General features: G+C 44.7%; 1 protein-coding gene across 2 annotated transcripts in view; it reads left to right on the top strand.

Moving 5' to 3' along the window:
* Positions 1-1,223: 1,223 nt before the first annotated feature.
* LOC147018519 (FERM domain-containing protein 4A-like) overlaps positions 1,224-18,870 on the top strand; it is a 370,473-nt gene continuing 352,826 nt past the window's right edge. Inside the window, exon 1 of one of the 2 annotated variants that reach the window (XM_085898238.1) lies at positions 1,224-1,338. The gene's annotated coding sequence lies outside the window, so the exon portion shown is untranslated. The remainder of the gene's footprint in view (positions 1,339-18,870) is intronic. The other variant, XM_085898240.1, reaches the window with a different exon arrangement.

The raw sequence follows: 18,870 nt of genomic DNA, 5'->3' as shown, positions 1-18,870 counted from the left end.
GCATGTGTCGTTTCAGAGAAGAAGATCCGTTAGTGTTTACATTCTGACTCACTGAGCCAGAGACATCACACGATGCCAATACCTCACCTGAACTATGTTCTTGGTGAGCTAATAATATAAGAAAAGAAAACATGACGTCTCCTCGACTATTTGTGAGCAACTTGGTACTGGTCTATCAGTCTGTGAAGCTTGGTGTGAAGCTTCATGTTGGCTTAACAGTTAAGCTGGTTGACATCAGATTTCAGTCTTGAGTTTGAGCTCCTGTCATGCCATTAAATACCACCAGATGGGTTGACTCAGCTTGTCATCCTTCTGAGGTCGGAAGTGATAACAGGGGCACTGCATCAGCGGCACATAATGATCATTAGCTTGCTGATTACATCAGCAGCTTACTGACAACAGGGGCACTGTCAGCAGCACAGCTGTACTTCCAGAAAATGATGCAACCAGCAGCCACAGACTTCATACGAAACAACAACTGGTTTGTGGATATGTCTTCCGACTCCTTTTCATCCTATTCAAGAAAAGGAGGAAACAGAAAAGAGGATACATTTGTATTTAATATGTGTACAAGTATGACAATTTTAACTCCCTTCCCCTCCTCCCCAGAACCCCTGTCCCCCCCCCCCCAGCCTTTAGGATTCTTGTTTTGTCCTTTCCTTGTTCTTTATTTTCCATTTCTCAATGCATTTTCCAATTTAGATCCTGCCCTCTCCTACATACGTAATAAATAGATGCGGCATAATAAGTAACAAGAACAATGGAGGCGGAAAATCATAGACAGACAATGATCCTTTATATCCATTCTGATGATATTAATTTTGCCACCTTTCACAGCAGGTACGTATCATGTCACCTTGGTGACATTATGCAATGGTATTTGGGTTAAGCTGACAATGTGCCTGACAGCGTCCTGAACTACAACAGCAGAACAATGAGCATGTTGAGTGTTGAGGGAGCCACGTTTGTGACAGGGAGGGTGTGAAACGCGGCTGTTTTGATTAGTGCCCCCACCGACGCTGTCAAGCCTCAACAAGATTTTAGTGCAGGAAGCACTGGGATCAGAGAGGAAGGTGACACTGGGTCGAGGGGTTGTGAAGAAGGGGCGATTATGCATATGGGAGAGAGTAGTGAAATTATAGGGAATGGAGGGAGGGCACAAAGCTGGGAGAGGGTGGAGGCTTTGTGGGTGGAATTTCATTCAGGAGCTGCTACAATGGAGCAGGGCTTGCACACAAGAGCATTCGCTCACCACTCCTGCCTCCCGTGCTCGGTTAGGACTCATCCTGTAACTCGGAGAACCTGGGTCCTTGACACCTTCTGGACTCCACTCACACGGTCAGTGGTTTAAAGCATGAATGTGGCATCAAAAACGTGTGCAACATCTAGTGCTTGGGGTTTTAGCTGATATTATGATGAGACGAAACAATCAGCAGTGCTCTGTCTTTGTTTTCCCATCTGTGCAACCTGTGGACATTGTCCAAATGTCATGGTCACAGTAATCTGTTTTCCACAATTATGGTCTTGGTGTCAAATGTCGACGATGGAAGTGGTGTGGAAAACTGCTTGTTACATTGATGCAATCGTTATTCCGCTTCGTTCGTAAAACATATCCTTTTGACACAGTGAAAATCCATGAATATTTGAATAATAAGTTGATGATTGTTGGTTATTGTAAGTATTATCATTTCATAGCAATAACTAAAAGGGTACTCGGTAGAGTGCATACCTCCGCCACGCAATGCCTGATCCACGAGAACATATCGGGCCAAATACATTTTTGAGATATCGTGCTATATATCGGTTTGAGCCCGATCTCTCAATGGTGAAGAATCACTTTAAAGATTAAATAACTCTCGTATCCTGATCTGGATTTAGATCTTCACCAGAATTGAATCAATTTGTCCTTATCACACACCCAATGTGTTCACTAAGTTTTATCTGAATTCATCCATAACTTTTTTTGAGATATCGTGCTATATATCGGTTTCGTCCTATCTCTCAATGGTGAAGAATCACTTAAAAAATTCTTGTATTCAAATCAGGATCTTCACCAAAATCTAATCAGTTCGTCCTTGTCACACACCCAACCTTTCCACAAAATTTCATCCGAGTCCGTCCCCAACTTTTTGAGATATCCTGACAGGATACACAAACAGACAGACAGGAGTGAAAATATAATCTCCTTCCACCTTCAGTGGCAGAGGTAATAGTAACAAATAGGTACAGTCCTGCATTGGAGTAATCAGAAGGAACCCAAACGAGCAAAAAGCAAGGATGAAGTCATCAGGAGGAACCTGGATAGGATTCACATTTCAGGTGATACTCTCCTACCCTCAAACCCATCCAGGCACAGCCAAGTAAGCCTTATTCAAAATCATGAAAAAAAAATAATCAAAATAAATAAATAAAATAAGTAAAAAAATTAAAAAATATATATATATATATATCTAGCTGGCAGACTATGTGTCCAATCAAGTTAAATTTAAAGCAATTATCATCACTACGAGATCATAATTGTCAACTTCCACGTCAATTGATGAAGTGGTTCCAGAGAAAATATTATTTAATATTTTTGTTCAATCCAATATGGCTGCCAAACCATGTGATCTATCAATTATTTGCTTACAAACTCGTACAACCAAGGCTTGGGGACCATTTGTATGAAGTTTACCCTCAATCTGTCCAGCTGTTCTGGAGAAGAAGATTTTTATCGGTTTTTCGGGTAAATCCAATATGGCTGCCAAACCATGTGACCGATGACATATCTATCATCCTTTTGTTCCTCATGGACAGGTGGTCATACATGTAAAGTTTCGTCTCTATCTGTTTCGCCACTCAGAGAAGAATATTTTTCAAGTTAAAAAAAAACTACGGTTGCCGGATCACGAGGCCGAGTATGTCATGAAATATTTTTCTGTGGACCATTGTATCACGAGATGACCCTCAAAAATGTTCATACTGATTAGATATAGCGTTATACTTGTGCAATTATGACATCATAACGAAGGCACCGATGATGTCATGAAAAATCTCACTCATTCTCCATCAGTACTTTCCGTGTGCCAAGTTTCAATTTTTTTCTTGGTGCGGTTTCAGAGAAACAGAGGTCCAAAGTTTTTCTGTTTTTCCAATATGGGGCCACACCACGTGACCTATGACGTCATAATAATCACGAAAACAACTACATGAATTGTTGCACCTGTAATGAAAGTTTTGTCTCAATCTGTCAAGTGGGTGTGGAGAAAAACACAAAAGTTCTGTGTGGACAGACTGACAAACAATATGCAATACTCTCTCCTTCAGTGAGGGTAATAAATTGGAAACATCTGTGTGCAAAGCTCCACACCCCTGGACTTCTGGTTCTGGGTTTGGAGCATTGGCAGGTCTCCTTCGGGGTTCCCTGCTGACGATCTCAAAGTTAAGTTTCCGGTTGTTATCTGTCCCATTTTAGCTGTTTATTTTGTCACCAACATGTTACTGTGTGTTCCTAGTTCGGTTTTGTTTCAAAAATCGTGCTATTTTGTGAGATTTCGTTGAACTTGTCTTAGTGGGTGCTTGAGGCCTATACTTGAGGCTTTGTTCCCCTCAGCATACGATCATGTTTATTTGTTTTTTCTCCCCATTATCTTCAATTTCTATCTTTCCCACTTTCTTAACGTCCCCCATCCCTCCCAACTAATCACTCTTGCATCTTAAATCAAAAGAAAAAAGAAAAAAAAAACGCTACCTTTCTCAGATTCTTCTTCTTCTTCTTCTTCATCATCTCCTTCATCTCCTTCTTCATCTCTTCTTCTTCCTCGTTTTTTTTTTTTTGTACAACACTTCCATGACCGAATATGTTGAAAACTCTCTCAAACATTAATAATAATAACAAAAACGATCTCTTATAATGCTTCATTTTCCTCTTTCACACATGTGGTACTCTTTACTGTATCATAATGCACTACTCTTCTGCGATTTAAACAGACTGCTCTCAATTCGACCTTTCCTTCATACCTTGCCAAACAAATCCAACTGTTACAGTGTTTCTTCTCTCCATTCTCTGAATTCGCCTTTATTGTATCCATAAAGAAATGTGTTGAATCGCATCACTGACCTAAAACTTAAAAAAAAAAACCGTTTGCTGTGAATGTTCACTTTCCATCAACCATTCTTTTTTTCCAACTTCAGTGCCAACTCACTCCTCTCACCTCTCACTCTCAAAGCAACCATTCCATTCTTCTGCCTCCAAGCCTCCCTCTCACCTCTCTCAAAAACTCCCCCGCCACTTTCTCCCGGCATTCATCCCCCCTGACTCATCCTTCCCAAAGTTTCCCCCCATTCCCATCCGCAAAGCTGCCTCCTTCCACTGCCCTCACCTCTATCTCTTCACTCCACCTCCTCAAATGCTCAACTGCCTTCTTCCCCCTCTCTTGTCCTCCCTCTCCCCCAGCACCACAGAGCCTTTTCTCCTCCTCATTCAGCCCCTCCCCTAGCTATTCTACAATCCCCCACACTCTTTCAACAACCCTCCTTACCTCCCCCTCATCCCTTGTCCTACCCTCCCCCTCCCCCCACCCCTACGCCCAAAACCTCCTCCCCCACCGCTTCATTAAAAGTATGGAGCTCAAATATCCGGGGCCTTCGCTCAAACCTTTCAGATCTTTCCATACAGGTTACCTCTGACAAACCAGACATAATCTGCCGAACAGAAATTTTCCTCCCCCAAGACGTGTCTGACTCCCAAGTATCTCTCCCTGGTTACTGCCTCCTCCGGTTTGACAGACCTGAGCCTCGCCCTGGTGGAGGAGTTGCTCTCTTCATCAAAGACTCTATTCCTCACTCTCCATGCACTGCTCTCACTCCCCCACACCCCCAGGAACACATCTGGCTACGGCTTCCCCTCGACTCCCACCTCATGTTTATATGTGTACTGCACTGTCCACCCAACAGTGATGACTCCATCTACACCTCACTATCTGAAAACATGGACCAACTTCTATCTTCTCATCCAAACTCTCTCTTCCTCATATGTGGTGACTTCAATTGTCATCATGCCAGTTGGCTCGGTGTGGGTACCTCTCTTACCTGTGATGGCACCTCAGCAAAAGCTTTCTGCGACTCATTGGGACTGACTCAATCGGTCAACTTCCTGACCCAGATCTCAACCAATGCTACTCCATCTCTTCTGGATCTGATTTTGACAAATTTCCCTGGCAATATCTGCTGCTCTTCCTCTGCTCCAATCGGTTCTTCTGACCACGTCCTTGTCCAAGTGGACATCTCTCTGGCTATTATCAGAGAACCACCTCACCGCCGTCGAGTCTGGCATTTCACTCAAGCTGATTGGCAGGGTCTCCAAGCAGCCATCAAACTTACAGACTGGTCTCCAATCGCTACTTTCTCCAACACCAACTCATCCTGGGAATTCTTTCAAAGAAACTTGCTCTCCCTCATGCACAGAGATTTATCCCATCTCGTCTTCAGTTGTCCTTCCCTTCCTCCCGCCCTTGGTTCACTGAAGCTTGTGGTGAAGCAGTTGTCCTGAAACAACTTGCCTTTGCCTCATGGAAAGCAAACCCAACTGAGGGCAATCTCAGTTCCTTCCATAAAGCTCGGAACAAATGTGTATCTCCCCTCAGGAGAGCCAGAAAACAACATCTTTCTCATCTCAAATCTGAACTGTCAAACCTCTCTCCCTCCTCAAAAATCCTGGTGGCGTCTAATCAAATCTGTTTCTGGTGTACGTTCTCTCTTCATCCCTTCCCTTACCTCAAATGGCCGCACTGCTGATACCGCACGTGATAAAGCTGAATGCCTAAACTCTGTGTTTGCAGCTAAATCTTGTGTCCAAAACTCATCACTTTCTCTACGCACCTTACCCAGTCGCACCCAACTGTCTCTGGACTCTGTGTCCTTTTCTCCTGACAAGGTGGAGAGCTTGCTGTCAAACCTCGACTCAGATTCTGCAACCAGTCCAGACGGCATCAGCCCATGTGTCCTCAAAGCCTGCTCTTCTGCTCTTGCTCACTCTCTGTTCTATTCACCCTCTCATTTTCTCAAGGCCATCTGCTTGGAAATCAGCAAACATCACTGCCCTGCACAAAAAGGTGCAAAAAACAGATCCCTGCAACTACAGACCAATCAGCCTTCTCCCAGTCATCAGCAAGGTTATGGAATCCATCATCGCTTCAGACTTCAAATCCTTCCTCTTCTCCAATGCCTTGATTTCCGATCATCAATTTGGTTTCAGACCAGGTCACTCTACCCTGGATATGCTGCTTCTGCTCTCCCAACAATGGATGGAAGCTCTAAATGCCAGACAGGAAATCCGAGCCGTATCCCTGGACATATCACATGCTTTTGACACAGTCTGGCACCCTGCCCTGCTCACCAAACTCTCTTCCTATGGTATCCAAGGCCATCTCCACTCGTGGCTCACAGACTTCTTCTCCTGTTGCAGTCAACGTGTGGTCCTAAATGGAGTTCTTTCATCCCCTCTTCCTGTGCAGGCTGGAGTTCCTCAAGGTAGCGTTCTGGGCCCTGTTCTTTTTCTGGTTTTCATCAATGATCTCTCCGACTCTGGAAAATCCTCTATATCTCTTTGCTGATGACTCCACCCTCTGCCGTACCATCTGTCATCCCTCAGACTGACAAGCAGCAGCTTCTTCGCTCACTGCAGATCTGGATAAAATCACAAACTGGTCCAACACGTGGAACATGTCTTTCAATCCGGACAAATCTCACACTCTCACTATGTCTCTTCGAAAGGACCGTTTAGAAAAACGACCATCGACTTTCTCAACAATCATCTGGAAGAAGTCCTTTCTTTCAAGCTTCTGGGTCTCACTATCTGCAATGACTTTTCCTGGGAAAGCCACATTTCAAACCTCACCTCCAAAGCCAGTCGCCGACTGGGAATCCTCTGTCGTGCAAAGTCCTTCCTCTGCCCACCTGAGCTCCTGATCACATGCAAAGCTTTTGGCCGTAGCCTGATGGAGTACTGCTCTCCCCTCTGGGCTGGTGCTCCTGCCTCCCACCTCTCTCGGCTTCACGCTGTAGAAACCAAGGCATTTCGGATCATTGGCATCTCCCGCAATGAGGCTGAGTCTTTGGGCCTCTCACTCAATCACCGCAGGTTGGTCGGTGGTCTTTCTATCTTTTACCGTCTCTTTCCAGCCTCGCCCCCCCTCTCTCTGCGATTTGTCCCCACCACATTTCCGCAGGGCACTCAAGGTCCACCAACAACCCCCTTCTGGTAAAACTACCAAAATCACAAATCACTGCTCACCTTCACTCTTTCATTCCTCTTTTTTTCCCCGCCTTTGGAATAAACTCCCTCACTCTATTCATTCCCATTCTTTCCTCCAGGCCTTCAAATTAGCTGTTCACCACCACCTCTTATCATCCCCCATCCAAATCCTTGATCTTTTCTACCCCCGATAATCCACCCAAGCCCACCTACTTCAAATTTCCTGCTTTCCTTCCTGAAAGTCCCTGTAATGTCCATCTTCTATTCCCCATGTTCCCCATTCCATCCCTCTCCCTCCACAGATCTCCTAATGTCTCTGTTCCCCACTATTTTGTCCTTCCCACTCCCTCCCCTCTTGTCTCATGCCCTCTTGATGTGTGTTGTGTGTTTGCTCTCATGCGAGCCTCGACAAGGTATACAAAAAAAAATTGTTCAGTGTGAAAACACTTCATGTCTCTTTACTGGCTCTGTGATCACATATCACAGATGGCTTTAACAAATGGAAATGCATTTGGATTCAAGATTGAGTTTCCATTTTGATAAATCAATCTGGAAGCTTAAAGACCAGTTTTATATTTACATTTGCGCTTTTTTATTTCTTTACCTCTGGATGCACCTGGGCATATGAGAATTTATAAGTTGGCATGTCGTGGGGATATTTTCAAGTGTAGTTTCATTTATAAGTGTAGTTTCATTGTCAGGGTTCTTTCCCATAGGACTTTCAATATACAGTATGTTCTTCTGAAACACTGATGATGCATCATTCAATGTGTCGTGTTGCCATGACAAGGTTGCAGGATTGTCTCTTTGTCCTTGTCTTGTGTTGGTTTGAACTTACACAAATACCCTTGACATTTGCACATTGCACTTTTCTTTTGGAATTTATGTGGTACCATCCTTTAAAGATCTTTGTTCATTTCTTGCCAGCCTAAAATAGATATTATCACAAGCTTGAAGGCTTTCCAGTAATACCTTAAGGTCTGATGGACGAGGGCTTTTCGCCAACTAATTACGAGAAGTTGCCAAGAGGTTATGCCTCATTAACTAACCTCTATTGCATGAATAAATTGATGGTCCTTCAACATGACAAAGGTGGTCAGCTTCAACATGTGGGACGTGTGTCAAGGGCAAGCCAGTTTTACAAATGATAGAAATACCGAGTAAACTATTCTACTTGATCTATAAAACTGGAATATATATATATATATATATATATATATATATATATATATATATATATATATATATATGTATATTGTTACGGGCCGGGGGGTCGGCCACCAACCGACCGCTCTGAACGGAACCGCAAGTCGAGTCGGCCCGACCGATCGCCCGGAATATAGATCGCCACCCGGATAACTCCGAGCGACGGGTCCTTGTACAAGAACCGAAATACGCCAATTGGCAGATCCCGTGGGGTAGGGTTGATTGCCAATCTTCAATGTACCTGAATACCCACGTGATCCAACTACCGGGATATTCCATCCTCGACGGAACTCGTATGGAACAAACCGCCGAGGCGAGCTTGTCCGTGCGTGATTCCAAGCGGCGTAATCGCCGAGAACCATCGGTCCAAATGTCCCCCTATTACGGAAAACCAATGGCTTTCTAACTCCCAACACATAAAATGTTCAGTCAATGAGGGAATGGACGCAACGAGCAGGTTTATCGCAACCATCCGACAGGAATTCCCTTCTGCCGGATTCCAAACACACGTGCAGCCATGACGTCACTCTGCGCATCTCAAAGCAAGCCCCGCGTTTCGAAGGGTTCCCCACGCGAACACATGTGCTCTGCTCGTCGGAGCTCTACAAACACTCGATGGAGAACCCATCCAGTCCAAACTCCGAATCCAGCCGAGCTTCTGTCCGTCTGTGGGATCGGCTAACATCCACCGCAGGTGTTTCCGGACCGGGTTTCACCTGCGCAGCCGCGCACGTGGCGGCCTTGTGCGTAGCACAGCACGGACCCCGCGCTCGCTACTTGGCAAATCCGGCACGGTGCTCAAAATAGCTGTGGCCGCTACTCGGCCCTTGTCCTTCATCTGGTCCCGTCGTTGCCGTTCAACGCACACACTCCTGCGTGCCACGACGCTCACACACTCCACCATGGCACTCGGACACGGGGATGCGGTTGTGTTCTCCCGCATACCGACTGTCATCTCCCTCACGTACAGCGACCTCACACATGCTGTCTCTCTCACACATCGCCTTTCACTCACACACACCATACTAATCACAAACGCGGTTCCTGTCACATGCGGTGTTTCATCCACACACGGTGCTTCATCCACACCATGCGTGCTGGAAAGCATGCATTTCGGCACACTCGCAAACACACATTTCGACACCACACACACCGGAACAACCACGCTGGGAATTAGCACCACCTTAAGGGGTCCTGGGGTTTCCATAACCCCCAAGCTCCACGTGCACCCATTCACAGCACTCGCCCCCTTTACCTCGCAAGGCTCGACCAGACTCTCCTCGTCGCGATCCGCCTCAAGGGGGCACAGTACCTCACCTCGTTCCTGAAGGAGGCTATCCTGCTGCTCGCACCGGGTCACAAAACACTCCCCCAGCTCAACCCCATTGTCCCTCACTATCTCTACCTGTGTGTGCTCGTCAATTACCTGGAGTTTCTCCTCCACTTGCTTTATCTCAGTCACCTCGTTTATTATTTCCGTTTCTTCCTGGCTTTTCGTCTGTTTCCTGTTCTATTCCCCGTGGCTCTGGTGTTCCTTCCTTTGTCTCCTGCGTCTCCGTGCATTTCTCAGTCACTTCCATGTGTCTCGTCCTGCATGTCTCAGTCACCTCATTTACTTTTTCCCTCTGTGTCACCGTTCACTTTTCCGTCACCTGCACGAGTCTCGCCCAACGCGTCTCGTGAATTATTTTGTCCTCCACCGCGGAGCCGACACAAGCCACACTCTCCCTCAGCTCGCTCGCTGGTTCGCTGCCTCTGCCACGTGGCGCCGCCATTTTGCACTCCACTGCCCGTATCTCGCCACGTGCAGGCGCCATTATGCCTCTTATGCCCAGACTTACTGCCTTTTGCCCTTCCTGGAGGTCCAGCCCCATGCTCTGCATTTCACCCCGCATATCGCTCCTGAATGCTTGCATGTTCGCATCCAATTATAACCAATTCATGATTGGAATCACAGCATGAGGAAGTCCTTGGCCGTCTTGCTGGACATATCTCGTGCTTTTGATCGTCTTGCATCCTTCCTTGCTTTCCAAACTCTCTGCCTATGGCATTAGAGGCCAACTCCACACAAGGCTTGTGACTTCCTCTACTTTCGGAGCCAATGTGTTGCACTCAAAGGAATCCTTTCAGCTCCTCTCCCTGTCAACGCTGGTGTGCCCCAAGGCAGTGTTCTGGGCCGAGTCCTATTCATGATCTTCATCAATGATCTCTCTGACTCTGGAAAATCCTCTTCATGTATTTGATAATTACTCCACTCTTTGCCATGACCTCACTCATCCTTCAAGTAGGTAGGCTGCAGCCTCTTCCCTCTCTGCAGGCCATGAAAATAATCCCAAACTGGTCAAATACTTGGAATACCACTTTAATTCCTGGCAAATCTCACACTCTCACTATCCCTCTCTGAAAGGACCATCTGGTAAACCTGACTATTTACTTTCTAAACAATCCTCTTCAGGAAGTTCAGTAATTCAAACTCCTGGGTCTCACTTTCAGCCATGATCTTTCTTGGACAAACCACATTTGAAAGTTGGCCTTCAAAGCCAGCCACCGACTGGGCATCCTCCATCATACAAAGTCCTTTGTTGGCACACCTGAACTTCAATCCACCTATAAGGCTTTCATCTGCAGCTCCCCTCTGGGCTATCTCCCCTGTCTCACATCTCCCCCCCCTCCTTCCCCAGGTTTCTGAATGGCTCACACGGTTCCACTATCAACCCCCCGACTGGGGAATCTACCTAAATCTAGGATCACTGCGAACCTCCACTCATTTGTTCCTCTGTTTTACTCACCTGTGGAATCAACTTCCACATCCTCTTCAATCTCAGTCTTTCCTCCAGGTCTTCATCACAGCTGGTCACCACCATTTCAGATCATCCCAAATCCAAAACGATGATCTTTTCTACTCTCGTTTACTCTCCTCCACCCCACCCCAATCCCTCCTTCCAAATTTCCAGTTTTCCCTCCTGAGAGTTTCCTTCTGTATCCACCCATGTTTTTCTGCCTCCCTCTGTCTTGGCCTTCAGCTGTGCTGTTTATTCCCCCCCCCCCCCTTCTCTCTCTCTGCTGTTCCTCTTGTCCTATTGTGTTCTGATCCATCCAGTGTACTCGTACTAGCTCTTCCATGAGCCTCGCCTATGTTTTCAAAAGAAAAAATGGTTTGTTTCATGATCTTAATCACTCAAGAAAATAAACCTTATTTTATGTTTTTAATGCAGGAAAATAAGCCTGGCATTGGCTTAATAGTTAAGGTGGCTGGCTTCAGATCTTAGGTTCTTGAGTTTAAGCCCATGTCATACCGTTACATAAGACCAGGTGGATTGACTCAGGCTGTCATCCTTCGACAAAAATACATGAGTACCAGCTTCCTGGAAATAGGGGGCACTGCATCCATGGCACAGCCATGTTCCCAGCACTGATGCAACCAGCAGCCACAGGCTTCATATGAAATAATAACACAGGAAAACTAACTTTATTTTTATGTTCTTAATAACTCATTCAATCATGAAAATAAATATTCACAGAAAATGCACAAACATGCTAATTAAGGGTACAGTTTGGACAAATTTTAAAGTTGAAGTCCCTTACCTTATTTCCCCCATTACCCCCTAAGTTTGCGATTCATGGGGATTTTCAAGAACATAACCCCTGTGAATGGCAAGGCCCTCCTGTAGATTGTTGTGGTTCTGTGAAACCATCACTCCCCGAGGTAATGGAACACAATATACAGCGGTCCCAAGACAGTTATTACCTTCGCATTCTGCGAAAGGTTATGTTTTGGTCGGCATGTATTTATTTATTTATTTATTTATTTATTTGTAATCTTGTGATTCGTATAACTCAAAAAGTGTTAAACCGAATTGCATGAAATTTGGTGGGATGATTGGTTATTAGCCAGGAAGCATTCGATTAGATTTTGGGATCGTTCGGGTCAAGGTCACGAAAAGGTCAAAATCGTCTTTTTACGATAACACGGTCAATTTTTATTCAATTTGCATGCAACTAATGCCAAAATGTTCATAATTCAACGCCTCATCTTGTGATATGCAATATGACACAATGACGCCCATACTCTTGTTACCGGTTAGGGGTCAAAGGTCAGGGGGGTCACGACCTTGAAAAATATGTGGTTTTTGTCATAACGCGGTCAATTCTTGTCCGCTTTACATGAACCCAGCACCAAAATGTTCAGAATTTAATGCCCAATCTTGTGACACAATGACGTCATAACACATGTCACCGGTTGGGGTAAATGTCGGGGGGGGGTCACGCCCTTGAAAAATATGCGGTTTTCGGCATAACTCAGTCAATTCTTATTCGATTTGCATGAAACCAGCATCAAACAAGATTACCTTCTCTTGTTGAAACGTTGTATTCACCGAGCTTACGAGTGAAGACTCGCCAAAACGACGTGAGTTGATTGTTATTTAGTCCGTAGCCCCCGAAAGTCGGGGGGGGGTCATGACATTATAGATATGTGGTTTGTGTCATAAGACCATTCATATGAAACCAGTTCCCCACACTCATACCAAGAACAAAAAAGTAGTGGCGGCGAAGGTATGCGCTCTATGAGTGCCTGTTCTAGTTTCATTCGTATTCATCTTGGATAGCCATTCCCTTATGTTTAGTGGGTTTATGGGGCAGAATGCATTGAGTGGTCTTTTAGGCAAGTCTTTATTCCCATCTTCTACTTATTTTACTATGCTCACATGATCGCTCAATCATGCAAGCATGCACACAGCAACAGGCAGCTCATTTGCATACACACACCATTTCACATTCAAACCTCACACCATTACCCAATGGACACCTCACTTCGACCTTCTCTAGACTTGAACCACAATGCTAAAACATTTCTCCAACTACCACAATGCTTTCGTAAAAATCCTCACATCATCAGACCACAGCTCCAACTCGTCTTCACTCACCGTCGACGCTGCAATCTCGACAACCACCATCGCCATCACGAACTTGCTGCACTGCATTTGCTATGCTATACCACTGCTGCCATCGCTCAACCACTGTCGCCACTGATGTTCACCCCCTCCCTCTGGATCGGCAGATGTCAAGGGAGTGGCCCGTACCATTATAGATGTTCGGGTCTGGACATTCTGGCATCTAGCTTGGAGCGTAACAGTGTGCTGGATGTCATTCAAAGTCGTGTGGATAGCCATAGCATTCCGCTCATTTACGGCCCTCATTGGGTGTCCGGCACGTGTTCATGGCCAGAAAGTGCAAAGAGGTGCCGCACCCCATGTTATTCACGGAGCTCCACTGCGTGGCCAGGTACAAAGCGACTGAGGCCATTTCTGGTGCCAAATCCTCGCCTGGGCAAGGCCAAAGCCATGGCCATGATAAGCGTCCATGCACCAATGGGGGCACAGGGAAACACCCGTAACCCGCCTGATTCGCCTCCCAAATTCCGCCCTCACTGGGGGATTATAAAAGAGAGCTCTGCTCTCTTGTTCACTTTCTCTCATCTGGCCCGCCCTCTCTTCTCTTGTCCTTGGGATCACGGAATACAGCGGAATAAGCAGGACGAATAGAAAGGGATGGACTGGAGAGCCAGGCGCCAGACAGTGTCTAGTTTACCCCATTAGTAATCACACAAACAGACCTCTTCGACTCGCGATTCGGACTATCTTATTTCACGTGATTTACTTCATATTTCCACCTCCCCCCCCCCACCGACCCACACCTTTACACTTTTCTCTTCATGCATCACTACACCTCACCGCCAGGCACCACACACCTCATCGTACCTTCCCCGATCACGCACCTTCGACGCCTTCAGTTTTCCACCTCCCTTCCCCCTCCTCAGCGACTAGGTTATTTTGGTCTGTCGACTGCACCTGGTAAATAAAAGCTCACAAACACCTCATACTTTCTCTCTCTCCCGCTCTCTTGCTTTCTGATTTCCTCAGGTATGTGTCTGATGGCACTTGTCATGTTCGTGTAAATAAGAGTGTGTAAGTTCTTAATAAGGGGTTAATTCTGTACTTTCTTGTTTTATAAATATTTGCATGTCCTTTTGCCTTACCCGCTTGTTATAAACCTGCTTGTTATAATTGTACCCAGTTCATCATGTCTTTTTCCCCATTGATCTCGCATAGTCCACACATCGTGTTAGCTGGGGAGTTTTACCCCACCAATTTGCTCTTGTTAGTCAGCGTACACTCACTGTATCGCTCAGTGGTAATCCGGGTGCACATTGAGGGCACGAGACTGCCCTTGGTGTGGCCGTCCACAGGTAAGGCACCCACGTGAAGCAGAGAAACCCTGCCAGGATTGGCAGTACCAACCGGCAATTGTGGTTGCTTCGCAACTCGACGGCATGCGGAGTTGTCCGTGCTTTGTGGCCTCAGGACCAGGAGGAACTTGAGTGCTTCCCTAAGTGGTGAGCCTCAAACCCTGGATCCATAACAATATATTGAACACTCTGTGTGATATCATGTTTTATGAACTCTCGAGTTAAAAGAAATAATACTAGCAGGGTACCAATCTGTATACCTGGTGTTGGCTTAATGGTTAGGGTGGTGGGCTTGGGATCCTAGGATCCTGAGTTCAAATCCCACTCGGCTGTTGAATTAATATAGGGTGGGGTTGACTCTGCCTGTCATCCTTCTGAGGTCGGCAAAATGAGTGCCAGCTTGCTGGTATCCTGTGTCGGAGTGACAACCCATCCAGTATTGTACCCAATAGGCAAGGAGACTGCTTAGGCAGCACCAACGCTCTGCACAGAGTATGGTCCCAGTGGATAGATGAGATGGATGGTACCAATCTGATGGGTTTGTAGATGTCTCACCTCAAAGAGCAATTTTTTGGAGTGTGTATTGGTAGAAACAGTAATTCGGTGTAATTATTCAGTGAGCAGATATTGCAGTGTGTGTAGCTGGTATCCTTGGCAACCTTGTTTCATTCTACCACTGAAAATTTCCAATCCATGCTGGTTGTACCTCTGAAGTACTGCACGGGAGCAAGGGTGGTATTATGGAAGCTCAGCTGGGAAACAGATTTCGGCACTTTTTGGGCCGACCGCTGGACCGAAGATAAAAATCAAAGTTCTTTCCATCCCAACTGACCACTTCATGGCACCTATCCCTCTCTACATCACTTCTTCAGCCCCAACCCACCCCTCTCTCTATACTTCCCATAGCTTAGTTTTCAGCAATTTCCATTTGGTATTTCTCACGGCATTTCATTCTGGTTTGCCATTCAATGATCCATAGATCAGTGGTTCAGTTTCATTTTCAACATCAGTTTCGATTCGTCATTGCAACGTGTGATGCGATGTGAATGGTGCATGAAAAAGGTTGTCAAAAACTATTTTCGGGGGGATTTTTTTTTTCAATTGTCTGAGCCGAAGGGGTCGAAAGTGTCTTTAGGGTCCTAAAGAGTTCTAAAGTGTTTGAATGGTCTTCAAGGGGTTTAAGTGGGTCTAAGGGTTCTCAAGGGTTGTTACGGACCAGTATATTCTTTTAAATATGCTCGGATAAGGTAACATTTGCTGTTATGTTTCCAGACTTTGGATAAAGGAAGTTGCAACAAAAACAACAACAACAACGAAAGAGTTCCTGGAACATGATACCCCATGCACTTTACTGCTTGTGGAGATTGGTCACTTGTAGTGTGGGCAAGACCAGAAAGGAGGCCATTCAGATAGCTGTGCCTATTCTACTAATAGCTGTGGAAATCAAGGCTTTCAAGATCATTGGAATCTCTCGCTATGAATCTGAGTCTATGAGCCTATCACTTTGCCATCGCCGACAATTTTCTGTCTCCTTCCACCTCATTTCTGGTTTTGCACCCTCTGCTCAGCCTGTGCTTTGTCCCCCCCCACAGGTGTTTGCAGGATGTACATATGCAGTCCACAAAGAACCCCCTCCTCGTGAAACTCCCTAAATCCAGGATCACTGCTCACTTCCACTCATTTATTCCTCTTTTTTTTTCCGCCTGTGGAACTAACTTCCACACTCATCAATCCCATTCTTCCCTCCAGGTCTTCAAGGCAGCTGTTCACCACCATCTCAAATCATCCCCCATCCAAAACCATGATCTTTTCTATACCCATTAAACCATGATCTCTTCTACACTTTTCTACACCCATCGTTCATGGCACAATTCCAAGATTTTGCTTCTGTATCCATGTTGTACACATCTTGCATTCTCCTCTATCCCTCATCGTTACCTGCATTCCTTGTTTGTCCATCTCTGTTTATTTTCTCCCTCCATCTTGCCATTGGTGTTTTCTCTTTCTCCTGTTGTTCCTTTTTATGTTGTGTCCTGATCTATTCTTTGTTCGAGCTCTTCCACAAGCCTTGACTCCACAAAAAAATGCCCAGAAGATTCATTAATCTGTGTGTCTTTCCCCAATTCTGCTCAAGTGCCTGAAAATACAAATTTAAACAAATAATGCAGCAGTTGATTGGCATATTTTGTCTTTCGTTCATGGCACAATTTCATTCTCAAAGGATTCTTCTTATTATTATTGGTGTTGCTTTCAAAGGGCTGAACTTACAAGAAGACAAAGACAGACAGAGATACTAGACTTCAACACTGAATCAGCATAATAAGACTACTACAACTACTGCTACTTTAATGTCCCCAATTATTCCTCCCTTCTTGTGGGGTCAGCCAGGTACAGTTTTTGACCCAAGTGTTTCTGACAAGGCCTGACATTCGCCAAAAGGTGGCACAAATTGGTAACTTATCCAGGGTTACTATAACTCTATACTATAAAGAGTTACTATAATTGGCACTATAACTCGCATCCTCTTTGTAAAAGACACCGTGGGATCTTTAATGTCCAGCAACTAATGCTAGTAGATGGGACACCCAGCTAACATTGTTCTGATGAGTGGTGTACACATTCATACCTCGTCCTGTATGCGAAGCATCACGGTGACAATATATAGCCGAGTCGAGATTCGAACTTGTTCAAAAATGAGGACACACACCTCAGAGCCATACCCCAGGCCCAAGAGCAAGACTATTATCATGGAAATTAGTTAAAAATTGGCAATAATAGCACTTATTTAGCTCCATAATGCAAAATTAGCTCCATAATACAGATTGTTTCAAAAGTTTGAAATCATAATTTTTAATATATATATATATATATATATATATATATATATATATATATATATATATATATATATATATATTTAAGACTATGCCTGTGATGTGGATAGACCGATATAATGCCTCCCACGTAGTGCAGATTTCACACCACTTCATGTATTTCTTTGGGGATGCTTGTAATTAGTGGTTTATACAGCACCATGAGACGACGCACGATTGAAGATCTAAAGAATGAAATCAGAAACGAATGTACTATAAAATGTTAAGAAACGTTCAAAGAAACCTTCATACAAGAATTGATATGTGTGAATGTATGTATGTCAGCAGCTCGCAATTTGAGCAATTATTATAATAAAATTGTAAAATAGATATCCCTATGATTCCGGACTTTGGAAACACCCTCCCTGTACAACAACTGCTCCCAATGCAATCGTTACATTTTGTCATTAAGATGATTTCAATAATGTTGAATTTTATATTTGTGATTGGTTGGTACTTTCAAACCTATCAATCACAACATTAAGTGTTGAAGGATATTGCTCTATTGGAGTTGAACGCTACACCCACAGCTGATTACCAGTAAAAAAAAAAAAAGATTTTAAAGCAACAAAGCGTTCCATAAAACCATGATCACCTAAAAGGTTTTTATGTAGTTTATTCTCTGTTCATATTTGTTTGATAAATAAACTTTACTTTGATGCACTTGTCTATTATGCCTGTTGACAGGGAGAAATGAATTGCCCTTCATTTTTGAAATTATCCAGAACGCATCAACCTTGAAGCTTCTCTGAGATTGTCTTCAATAAGAGGCCCTGTGTTGTCAGTTTCTGAAAGTTATGCACTTTGTACCCATGCTTGAGGATTGTCTGCAGGGCATCATTTCAAAGATGTCCTCATGCTATTGAATCCTCATGATGTTTTCCACACCCGATGGCAATAAGCTTTGAACAGTGTACATGCAACTGATGGGATTGTCATTCAGTGTGAGCATTCTGTTGTGTGATCAGTTGGCGTGGGTTCCGTGCGAGCCCTCATTGTTGTGCGCATACCAACTCAAAGATAGGGGCACAAGACAGCTCAGCTTTGCTTGACAGCCTCTAATCAGGTTTTTTAAAATAAAATAAAAAATTCCATCTGAACAGATATGTAGGACAGCTCAGCTTTGATGCATACTGCAATTAAGTGCACCTTATGGAGGCCGTGTAATGGAGATTATAATTGCCTGCTGCTGGCTCTTTCAGAAGGGTCACTAATTAGTGTGATTATCATTTTACTTTGGTATTGTTGATTCAGTTCAGCGTCCACCTGAGTCTGAAGTCGGATAGCTGTGGCTATTCTCCCAATAGTGT

The sequence above is a fragment of the Eptatretus burgeri genome, chromosome 10, assembly GCF_056783735.1.
Source record: "Eptatretus burgeri isolate ZD-2024b chromosome 10, Ebu_testis_v1, whole genome shotgun sequence".
NCBI lineage: Eukaryota > Metazoa > Chordata > Myxini > Myxiniformes > Myxinidae > Eptatretus > Eptatretus burgeri.
This window is presented reverse-complemented; position numbering and strand designations above follow the sequence as displayed.